This window comes from Populus euphratica, unplaced genomic scaffold (genome assembly GCF_000495115.2).
Source record: "Populus euphratica unplaced genomic scaffold, PopEup_1.0 scaffold165.1, whole genome shotgun sequence".
NCBI lineage: Eukaryota > Viridiplantae > Streptophyta > Magnoliopsida > Malpighiales > Salicaceae > Populus > Populus euphratica.
The window spans coordinates 106,558-117,092 of record NW_011500050.1 but is presented as its reverse complement, the minus strand read 5'-3'; the positions used below and the strand labels follow the sequence as shown (position 1 = coordinate 117,092).

General features: G+C 28.7%; 1 pseudogene; it reads left to right on the top strand.

Annotated features, from left to right (window-relative positions):
• Positions 1 to 1,792: 1,792 nt before the first annotated feature.
• LOC105107639 (E3 ubiquitin-protein ligase RNF185 pseudogene) lies at positions 1,793 to 3,434 on the top strand (annotated as a pseudogene).
• Positions 3,435 to 10,535: the final 7,101 nt, after the last annotated feature.

Here is a 10,535-nt window from a genome sequence, read left to right as displayed (position 1 = left end):
AGTGGATCACTTGGACAAGCAGAGAGTTAATAGGAAAGAAAGGTGATTTAATTGCTTGATTATAATTTTATTACATTTTTTTTTTATTTGATCTTTGTTCATATTTTAGTTCAGGGAGTTAAAGAAGGAAGTTGTTTCAATTGCTTGGTTCTGGTTTGCTTGTAAAGAGCCTAGAACTCTAACTTTGTTTCTTTCTTTTGATGTTAAGCTATGCTTTTAATGATAATATCAATTCTCGATAAATTTCTCGTCATATATATACATATATACATGTCTAACTTGACCATCTATCTCATTTAATTACTAAAGATAGGGTAAAAGAGTTGAACAAATAGTAAATCGAAATCACTACATGGGAATCATGATTTTCTCATTGATTATAACATTAGACTTATTATTAAAAAAATAAAATCATCATTATTAGTATTATTACTATAATATACAAAAGATATTTGAGCAAACCAAAATTACTAAATCAAGCTTAAATAATGGGTTGGGCAGGTAAATCACAATTAATTAATATAATATTATTTTAAAATAAAAAGAAATTAAGCTAGGTTTTAAACAAATTGACTGGATCATATAAGTTTAAACGAATCAACTTCTTATAGTTTCATAAAAACTCGATCAAAAATAAATTTTATATTTATCAAATTTAATAACACTAGAAAAAATTATAAATTATAAAATATAATTTTCTTTAATAAAGAATGAGAATCATTGAATTTACAAGTAAAATCTAGATTACTCAATGGAACTCATTATTTTAATTATTTTAATGAATGACTAAAACATAACTGTTATAATAATTCGTTCAAAAAAGATATATATCTTTTTCACAATATAATGAATTGATATATCTAGTTTTGGATTGGGTTAAGCCAATCAACTTAATTAAATTTTAATTGGATTAGATTAAATATGATAAAATTCATTTTTTTTAGTATTAAACCCAATTTGAATTAAGCCTCAAATCGCTGGACTTTCATTTCAATTGTATAATCAGACCAAGTTTAAAAACAAGACTACAAGTGCAGGTTACACGTTGAAAAAAAAATAATCCCACTTATTATTTTTTGAGGACTGTAATAACCTATGCTCGTCAACAAAAGACTCCAACTAGTTAGTTGTGTTGACTGGCCGGCAAAGTTGACATGACAAAAATGACTAGCATATAGAAAGCATCTTGCATCCATTTGTATTCCGGTCCTTGATTTCTACATGAAATTGCAACCGAAAAATAAATATATTAAGAAATCAAAATATCCCCAGAAGTTCAAAACCTCCTGGGCGGACAAGTTACCAGCCTTTGTTATCCTTTAGTGTTGAATGGTAGGGCTCCTGTGTCAGCACAAAATTAGTGTCAATCCAGGTTTTGACAGCCAATGGCACTCGATGGAGCATTTCATTACTAGAATGCCATTAGCCGAGAATGAGTGCTGCCTTCTTTAAATTAAAAAATATTTTAAAAAAAATGTTTAACACAACTTCAATCATAGTCAAATCCTTGCCGATATTAGACAGCAAGCCCATGGACTTGAGTGCTGAGTCCACTATCTTCGGACTTGCCCAAATTCATAATTCATAAGCCTTGTAAAAGCTTTGCATGGGAATATCAGGCTGGGTGATGTTAACCAATTCTCAAGGCCCAGCCCAAGAAACCACACAATCCAATCATCAAGCGGTTCAAATAGCTGATCACGTCTTATCAAAATGCACAACCGTCTGATCATTTACTGTAGAATCGGACAAACACAAGCATGCCAATCCCAAAAAAAAATAATCCTGCACATTGTTTACCAGGGGAAATCGACAAGGTAAAGTTTAGGTAAGGGAAGCCACATCCATCCAGAATCTTCCTGTCGAACTTTTCTTCTTTATTTTCCATTTTAATAATAAAATAGTATTAACTATTAAAGACTCCTCATTCGCGTTCTTATTCTCATTCTCCTTCTCCAGCAAAGAAAAGAAAAGAAAGCTTCTTTTTTTTATTCCCTGTCTCTCTTGATCAAGGTGAGTGGTATTGGTTCCTGTCTCCGTATGAGGTTTTGCTTTGAGTGTTTTATTGTTTGTGTTTATATATGATTTGGGTGATTTTTAGAGGATTTTAATGGTTTTTTTTGGTAGTTGATCTGTTTTCTGTTTTGATTTATAAAGTTGTAAACTCCCCCCCCCATCTTTTTCAAGGTTTTGACATGCTGAATTATGATGTTTTTGTGACCGACTATGATGGGTCATTTTACTTCTTTTTTTTTTAATGACATCGTGCATTTCTTATTATTATGTTTGCTTTGATTAGGTTGTTTTATGCTGGATTTGTGGAATAGGTTCAATTTTTGTTATTTGATTAGTTGTAAGTGAAGGTGACATGTTTTTATTTTGGAGATTCTCTGTGCTTAAGGATACAGAGAATTGAAGTATAAAATCTGTTGTTCTTGATGGTACCTGAGGATTTTATGTGATTACAGGCTGTTGATTTAGAGGGTTTTTGGATAAAGAGATGGAAAGTGGATATGAGGAATCGAGAAGTGTGCCTCTGGAAAGCTCGTCTTTTTCGAGCAATAATGGCAATGATGCAGGCGATTTTGAATGCAATATTTGCTTTGAATTAGCTCAGGACCCGATCGTAACACTTTGCGGTCATCTCTTTTGTTGGCCCTGTCTATACCGATGGTTACACCACCATTCGCATTCACATGAATGCCCAGTTTGTAAGGCCATCATACAAGAAGAGAAATTGGTTCCTCTTTATGGTAGAGGGAAAACGCAGGCTGACCCTCGATCTAAATCTTATCCGGGTATTGATATTCCTAGTCGCCCGTCTGGACAAAGGCCTGAAACTGCTCCTCCGCCGGATGCAAATAATTTTCCCCATTTTGGGTTTGGAATGCCAGGAGGATTCATGCCTGCAGCGCCTACAAGGATTGGTGGCTTTACGATTTCAACTGCTTTTGGTGGTCTATCACTTTTCCCATCGTTGTTTAATATTCAGTTTCAAGGGTTCCCAGATGCTACTGTGTATGGAACAACATCTGGATTTCCATATGGCTTTCATGGATTTCACGGCAATCATACACACGGCTTCCCACCTGCAACTACTCGAGGGCAGCAGGCCGATAATTTTTTGAAAAACCTCTTCTTTTTTATTGGATTCTTGGTGGTCCTCGCTCTGCTTTGGTGGTAAATCAATGAATTGCTTTTTGAACTTCGACTGATATTGTCACTTCGAATTGTTTCTGTTGTATCTGTACATACATCATCTGCGATTGTTTTACTTAGATAATTCTGGAATGATTAAAATCCTTTCGAGGGAGTTTTATGTTTTCCAGAAGGACTAGCAATCATGGAACATGATTGATTATAAATGGGATGTAGATTTCCCAACTATTTTATGTTTGCATATCTAATCTCAAGGAGGTAATTTCTTGTTCTTCTATCTGGTCTTATTTCTTTCTGCTGGCAAATTTTGTACAGCGAAGTAGCATTTTAATAGCAGTTGAACTTCACATTGGTATTTGAATAGCGTACATTGCGTTGCAGTTGATTGAAGCTGCTTCTGCCAGCTCTTTTACGGGTATATTATACATGATTCTCACCCAATAAGGATTAAGACGAATAAAATTATGCTCTTAATGTGAAGCAATGGAGTTTCAGATGAAGTGTCAGGAAAGTTCAGGCGCTTAGAATGATGAACGGGAATGGAGGGTTCCTACTGCAATCTGCAATGTAAGAAAATGAATCGTAAATTTCGCTTCCTTTAGTAGACTTACCATTACAAAAGGATGGTTCAAATCATCGAGGTGGTTTAATAGTTTCTCGCAAAAGGATTGAGCTTCTTTTCTTGATAATTACGCCATGGTTGATGAGACATGCAGGAAAGCGTTGATATTTTCTTGAATTTGGTTGGATGTCAATTTCTTTTGCATGGACGCCAGGTTTTGTGACCAATTATGATGAAGATGTCTGCAATATCAGAATCTCTCATTATCAATTATTTATGGTGTTTTTATTTGGAAATATATTAATTTTTTTAAAATTTTTAAAATTAATAAATTAAAATTGTTAAAAATCATTTTGATATTTTGCAAGAGAAAAATGCTTTTCAAATGCGTCTGAAAAAAAGGCAATTTCATTCCTGTACACATCCTTAAATGGATAGATGCACAAGGAATCTTCTTTGGGACAATAATAATCTTTTTTCCATGTAATTCCTGGCTGAAATTTTCTTTTCTGGTTATACTGTCTGAAAATGCTCTGTCTAGGAGTGAAGCCCAAGGTTTGGTGAAATTTTTTTATTTTTATTTAAAATTATTTTTTAAATATTTTTAGATTGTTTTGATGAGTTTATATCAAAAATTAATTTTTAAAAATAATAAAAAAATAATTTTAATATATTTTTAAATATAACTATCATCATCACACTGTTAATCACCATATGATTTCAATAGTGTAATAGATGGAGCAATTGATGTGTTAAAGTTATTAAATTTATGGTATTTATTCTTTACAGGTAATTATTAATTAAAAATAAATAAATCTCATGTGAAAACCAATATGGACAGCAAACAGTGCTTTGTATTTTTTAAATCTCTTAAGATTTTTGTATTTCAATCACCAAGCTTTTTTCTTTTAATTTATCCTTCTACATTTTGTTATTTCATATTTGAATATGAAAAATTGTTTTGATTAGCATGTTTTCAAAATATCAAAAAAATATCATGATATTTTGTTGATGTTTAATTTTACAAAATAAAAAAAAAATGATTATGTTGCTTGAATTTTCTTTTGAAAATATAAGGACCAAAATTGACATTAAATATAAAACAAATGGTTTTTTGGTAATGTTCAAATCTTGCCTTTATGGCATTTTTTTCCTTCAAGATTGTTTTGTTTTGTTTTTTTTTTGGTGTGCTTTTGTTTTTTGCTATTTTTATTTTGATTCAAAATTTTATTTTACATAAAAAAGAGAAAGAGTTGTTGAAAAACAATAAAAAAAAAGTTGACAATTGACAAAATCTCAATGACATAACAAGTTATTCATGGTGTCAATAAGTTTTATTTTATGAGAGAAATTCCATTTAGATCTTTTTATCATACAGAAAATGCAGATCAAGGTTGATAAATAATATTTCTCAACTTGATTTTGTGTTTTTTTTTCCTTATAAATCTAGGGGTGTTTTGAGTAGAGATATTGATTTTTAAGATTATGAGTGTTTATTCGTTGTTTTTAGATGAAAATTGATTGAAAAATAGCTTTTTGAATAAACATCCCCAACCAGGTTTTTTAGTAGTTTTTGATAATTAAAAGCTAGGCATTCAGAGAACACTTCACCTTCTGAAATAAATAACATGTTATTTTTTTTTAAATCCCCTTTGCAAGATGCAAAAAGATAAAGGGCAAGCGCATCGGCCCTTTCAAGTCAGACTTGTAGCACCTTTTTGTCTTTTGAACTTTTTCTTATCTTTGATTTAAATTTAATAAAAATATTTTTCTGTTTTTATCTTTATTTTTTTTTCACTTTCTTGTGAATGCCTATTTTTAGTATTAACCTAGATTCAAGGGTTGCGCTATACCGCAAACTGAATAATTTTTTCCTTAAACATAAAAAAATTAAATGCATTGTTAACGTGTTTTCGAGAAAAAAATATATTTAATTATGAATTTAAAATATGATGCATATTAGAGGATACCTTTTTTAAATACTAAAATAGTGATATACTAGATGATATTAAAAAAAATATATATTAAAACGATGACAAATTAGATTGGTTTGGGATAAACCTAGTTAACTTGTAAATTTCACAACTTAATTTTGGAGGATGAAATTATAAACACAAGAAGAAATTAAAAAAAAAGGACCCAAGAAAAGACCTAAATCAACCTATAAACAACTTTCAAATTGATGACTTAAGTCATAAAACTAAAATACAAGCCACTGGAGAGTTGGAGAGGCGCAACTTTTTGGCAGCACGTATGGCCTTATCTAGTGGCCAAACCCACTCTTTAGTGGTGGGAATTGACGTGTGTATGCTCATTTTTTACGTTGTGTCATCAATGTCATTTTCTTTGTTCTTTATCTTTTTTCTTTTTTTTATCCTTAGAATTAGCTATGGCCATTTAAAACTTCATAATTGTTATTCCAAATTCAATCTTTATTCTTTTGATTTTTAAGTTTTTGTTTAGGTATTTTTTTTTCTAAAATTGAGGTTGTTCTGTTAATTTTTTTTAAAATTTGATCCTCATTCTTTTAATTCATGTTTTTAGTTTTTGATCCTTTTGTGAAATTGAATTTTCTTTTCAATTGCATCCTTCAATCCAAAAATGTCAAATCTCCTCTTATTTTTTTATTTCTAATTTAGTCCTCATTTTTTTGGTTGATATTTTTTTTTTGATTATTTTGTATTTTTTTTCAATTTATTTTTTTGGTTGATATTTTTTTTTGTTTTTGATTATTTTGTATTTTTTTTCAATCTCATCTTTAGATATCGGGTCGGAAATTGGGCTTTATGTTTTTTCATGATGGAGTGATCTCAGTTTTATGATTCAGGTTATAGATATTAAAACTTAATCCGAGTTAACATTGTTCTATTTTCATTAGAGTTTATTCCTTTTTTTTTTCTTTTTTTTTATCCTTCCAAGTTGGTTGTTTTTTTTTTTTAAAAATTGGGCTCCATGATTTTATTTGATTTCCTTTCAATTTAATGATCTTGATCTCATTACTAGGATTACGAATTTGGCGGTTAACTATAATTGACTTGAGTCTTTTTTTGGTAGTTGTTTTTTTAATTTAATATTTTTTTATTTTTTTTAAATATTAAATTGCTTTAGAATTGAGTTTTGTGATTAAATATTGAATTGCTTTAGAATTGAGTTTTGTGATTATATCATTTGCAAGATTCAGGTCATGGGGTTTGATAGGCTTGCCTTATCTGCTAGTGTTTTGTTTTGTTTTTCTTTAATAATTGATTTTTTGTTCTATTCTTTTATATTAAATGTTTTAAGAATTGAGTTCCAATATATTTTATATTTGTTTTTAGATTATCTTGATTTAAAAAACCAACTTATAAATTTTGCATACCCATTTAGATGTATTTAGGTAATTTTTTTTCTTTTCTTCTCGAATTTCAATATTTTATTTTGGGGCGGCATGGAACTAATCTCTATTGCTTCTTTATTATTTTTTTTGCTAACCTTCCTAGGAAGGTTCTTATGGAAACTTATTTTTGTTTGATGGAGTCCATCTACCTCTTTTTTTTATCATCAAATTAAATAATACCGGTTTATTTGACTCGGTTTCGGATTTCTTTTATTTGTTTAGAGCACGCTAGCACCGATTTTTTTATGCTAGTTTTGTTTTTTCTGTTTTTTGAGCTCGCACACGGGGCCACGGATGTAGTAACTTCTAAATCATTAAATGCTCAAAATTTCACGCAGGGCTGAGTGTCATGCTTGGACCAAAACACACGTGTCAAGACCAAGTCCTCAGAACCTTCATGTTTTTGAAAGATAACCCGTGGCATAGTATTGCGGCTTTCAATAGGCGTTCTCTGTCGGCTTTGAAATGTAAACCCTCACCAAAGTCATCTAGCAAACAGACAATTTTTTTGACAACGAGCTTTGTCCTTTTCAGCGGATGTTTTTGGCCGCCCCCTCACCTACTTTGAACGCAATTGAAATTATATTTCTTAAATATTTAATTTTTTTAATGTTTTTAATTGTTTTGATATATTTATATTAAAAATATTTTTTTAAAAAAATATATTTTTAATATATTTATAAGAAATATTTTTTTAAAAAATAATCATTATTATATTTTTAAATATGTCATTGATATGAGAAACAAAACATAAAGTGATTATGCTTACTGAGTTTTGTAAATTGCATGGTAAAAAAACTACAGCTAAACCTAGAGAATTTAAGCAAAGAAATAGCCTGAATTGACAATTTTTTTCTTCATATCATTTGCAATGGTATTTGAATTAAAGATGTCAGCACAAGATAGGCTACTGTTGAATATTTAGACTTGAATACTAAATATAGGAATCGAGCTTTCTATAGTTTAATTTGTGTGCCATTTCAAATACTTTCATCAACTCGGTTTCGAATAGAAAATATTTTTCACAGGTTAAGAATAGTTTGTGACCATGACAAAGCATTATATATGGAGACATTCACATGGGTGTTGCCATAAACATGAAGATTCTTTTACGAGTCACTGAAGATTTTTATAGAAATTTCATAGAAACTTTTAGTTAGAGATATAACGAATTTATTTGAAAATATAATGATTTCATCATGAAAATTTTTCGTTGAAGATATTGGAAATGTTAAGAAACATTACAGTTTTTATTCAAAAGTTTAAAAATAGTGAAAATACAATTTTTAAAAATTCTCTAATTTTGAACTGTGCATCATGGGATTTTTTCCTATTTGTTGAGGTTGCGATTTCTTCAATAATATATACAATAATCATGTTAAAGTTTTAGCTTATAATGAATCAAAAAGTTTTTGAAACTTGGCTTCAATATATATATATATTTACTAGGAGAATGAATTATTCATTATTTCGGTTTACGAGTCTATCTAATTAATGCCCTTAGTGTCTCTCTTTTTTCTTTTTAATGATGATGAGGTATATTTTAATTTTAATTTTTGGATATAAAGATTTAAATATTTTTTAATTCATAAAAAACAAATTATCTACAATAAAATCAAAAAAATTCTAGAGTTTTAGTTATCAAAACTCATAAACTTGATAAACCTGAATCGAGATCAATAATATATGGTTTGAGAAGTGCCTATAACTATTAACAACCATAAGTTTTTTAATACGTGACATAGCCAAAAACAAAGAATAATAAGATTTGTTACAAGTCAAAATCTTCAAAGAGTAAAAAGACTATAACTATTGAAAGATTTTTAAAATGCTTAATTTTATTCATTTATGTCTCCGCTTATCAAAAACCTATTACAACCTTAATATATATTAAAAAAAAACTAAAAAACTTTAATAATACTAAATAGAAAAAATAAAATAGGAAAAAAACTATTCTTTTCAACCACTTTCATATTTGTTAAATATGACCACTCTTATATTTGTTAAAAGATTATAATCCTTAAAATCATAACAGATTGACTAACTTTCTTCTTCTCCTATCCTTATATTCTTCTTCTTCTCTCGTCATCTTCTTTAAATAAGCACTAATATCCCTCTCTTTCTTCTCTCTTATATTTGTTAAAAGATCAGAATCCTTAAAATCATAACAGATGGTCTGACTTTCTTCTTCTCCCATCCTTATCTTCTTCTTCTTCTCTCGTCATCTTCTTTAAATAAGCACTAATATCCCTCTCTTTCTTCTCTCTTATATTTGTTAAAAGATCAGAATCCTTAAAATCATAACAGATGGTCTGACTTTCTTCTTCTCCCATCCTTATCTTCTTCTTCTTCTCTCGTCATCTTCTCTAAATAAGCACTAATGTCCCTCTCTTTCTTTCTCTTCTCTCTCTCCTTCTTTTCTTTTCTCCTTTATGTGCAAATATGTCTTCTATTTTTTTCTTCCACTAACTTATTTATTTATTTTTGTTAATAAACAAACCATTCAAAGTTTTTTTTTATCTTCTCAGCTTCACTCATAACGAAATTAAGGTAAGATTTTTCTTTTTTTTCCTTTTTATTTTTTTTATTTTTTAATTCCTTTTGTTCTTGATAATTGTCTTAATGTAGTGTTTGGAATTGTTTTTATATGAGAACAATTTTGTTGAATCTTAGTTGGATTTGTTTTTTTTTATAATTTTGTTGCTCAAATTAAATTAAAAGTATAGGATTGATTTTAATTATTATTAGTTAATAATATTGTATTCAACATTAATAAATTTAAAATATTCTAAGTTAATAATCATCAATTATCATGTATTCATAATTATAAAATCAATTCATATAACAAGTAATGTTATAAATTTAGATTGATTTTTATATGATATACAATATAATAATAATATTATTATAATAATTTTATATATAACCTAATTATAAATTTAAATTCTAGTTAAAAATTAGAGATTCAATAACTATGTATGCTTTATAATAAATACATGTATTAATAAAAAAATTAAAAAAATATATTCTAAAAACTAGGTTAAGTCCAAGTTGAGTGAACTCTTCACTTAATGACAAAGAAACAAATTGAATAAAGTCAACTAGTTTGTGGAAATTTGGATTTAAATTGTTGTATATTTTCAAGTTTCAAATTTTTAGGCAGTTTTAACACAACCAAAAGATTGATGTCTTCTCCTAAGTGCAGGAGTGTCGAAGTAATAAATAACCTGGTAAACTTTCAGACGATGTCCATTTACCTTGAAAACATTGTCATTCTTTGGATTCTCGATGTCCTAGGCCCCATATGGATACACATGTTTCACAATAAAAGGGAACAATAGTGACACGACTAAAAGGTTGATGTCTCTTAATATAATTAAATTAGTTATCTTATTCGATTAATGCTAATACTTGTAAATCTCGTCAAGCATTCATGAT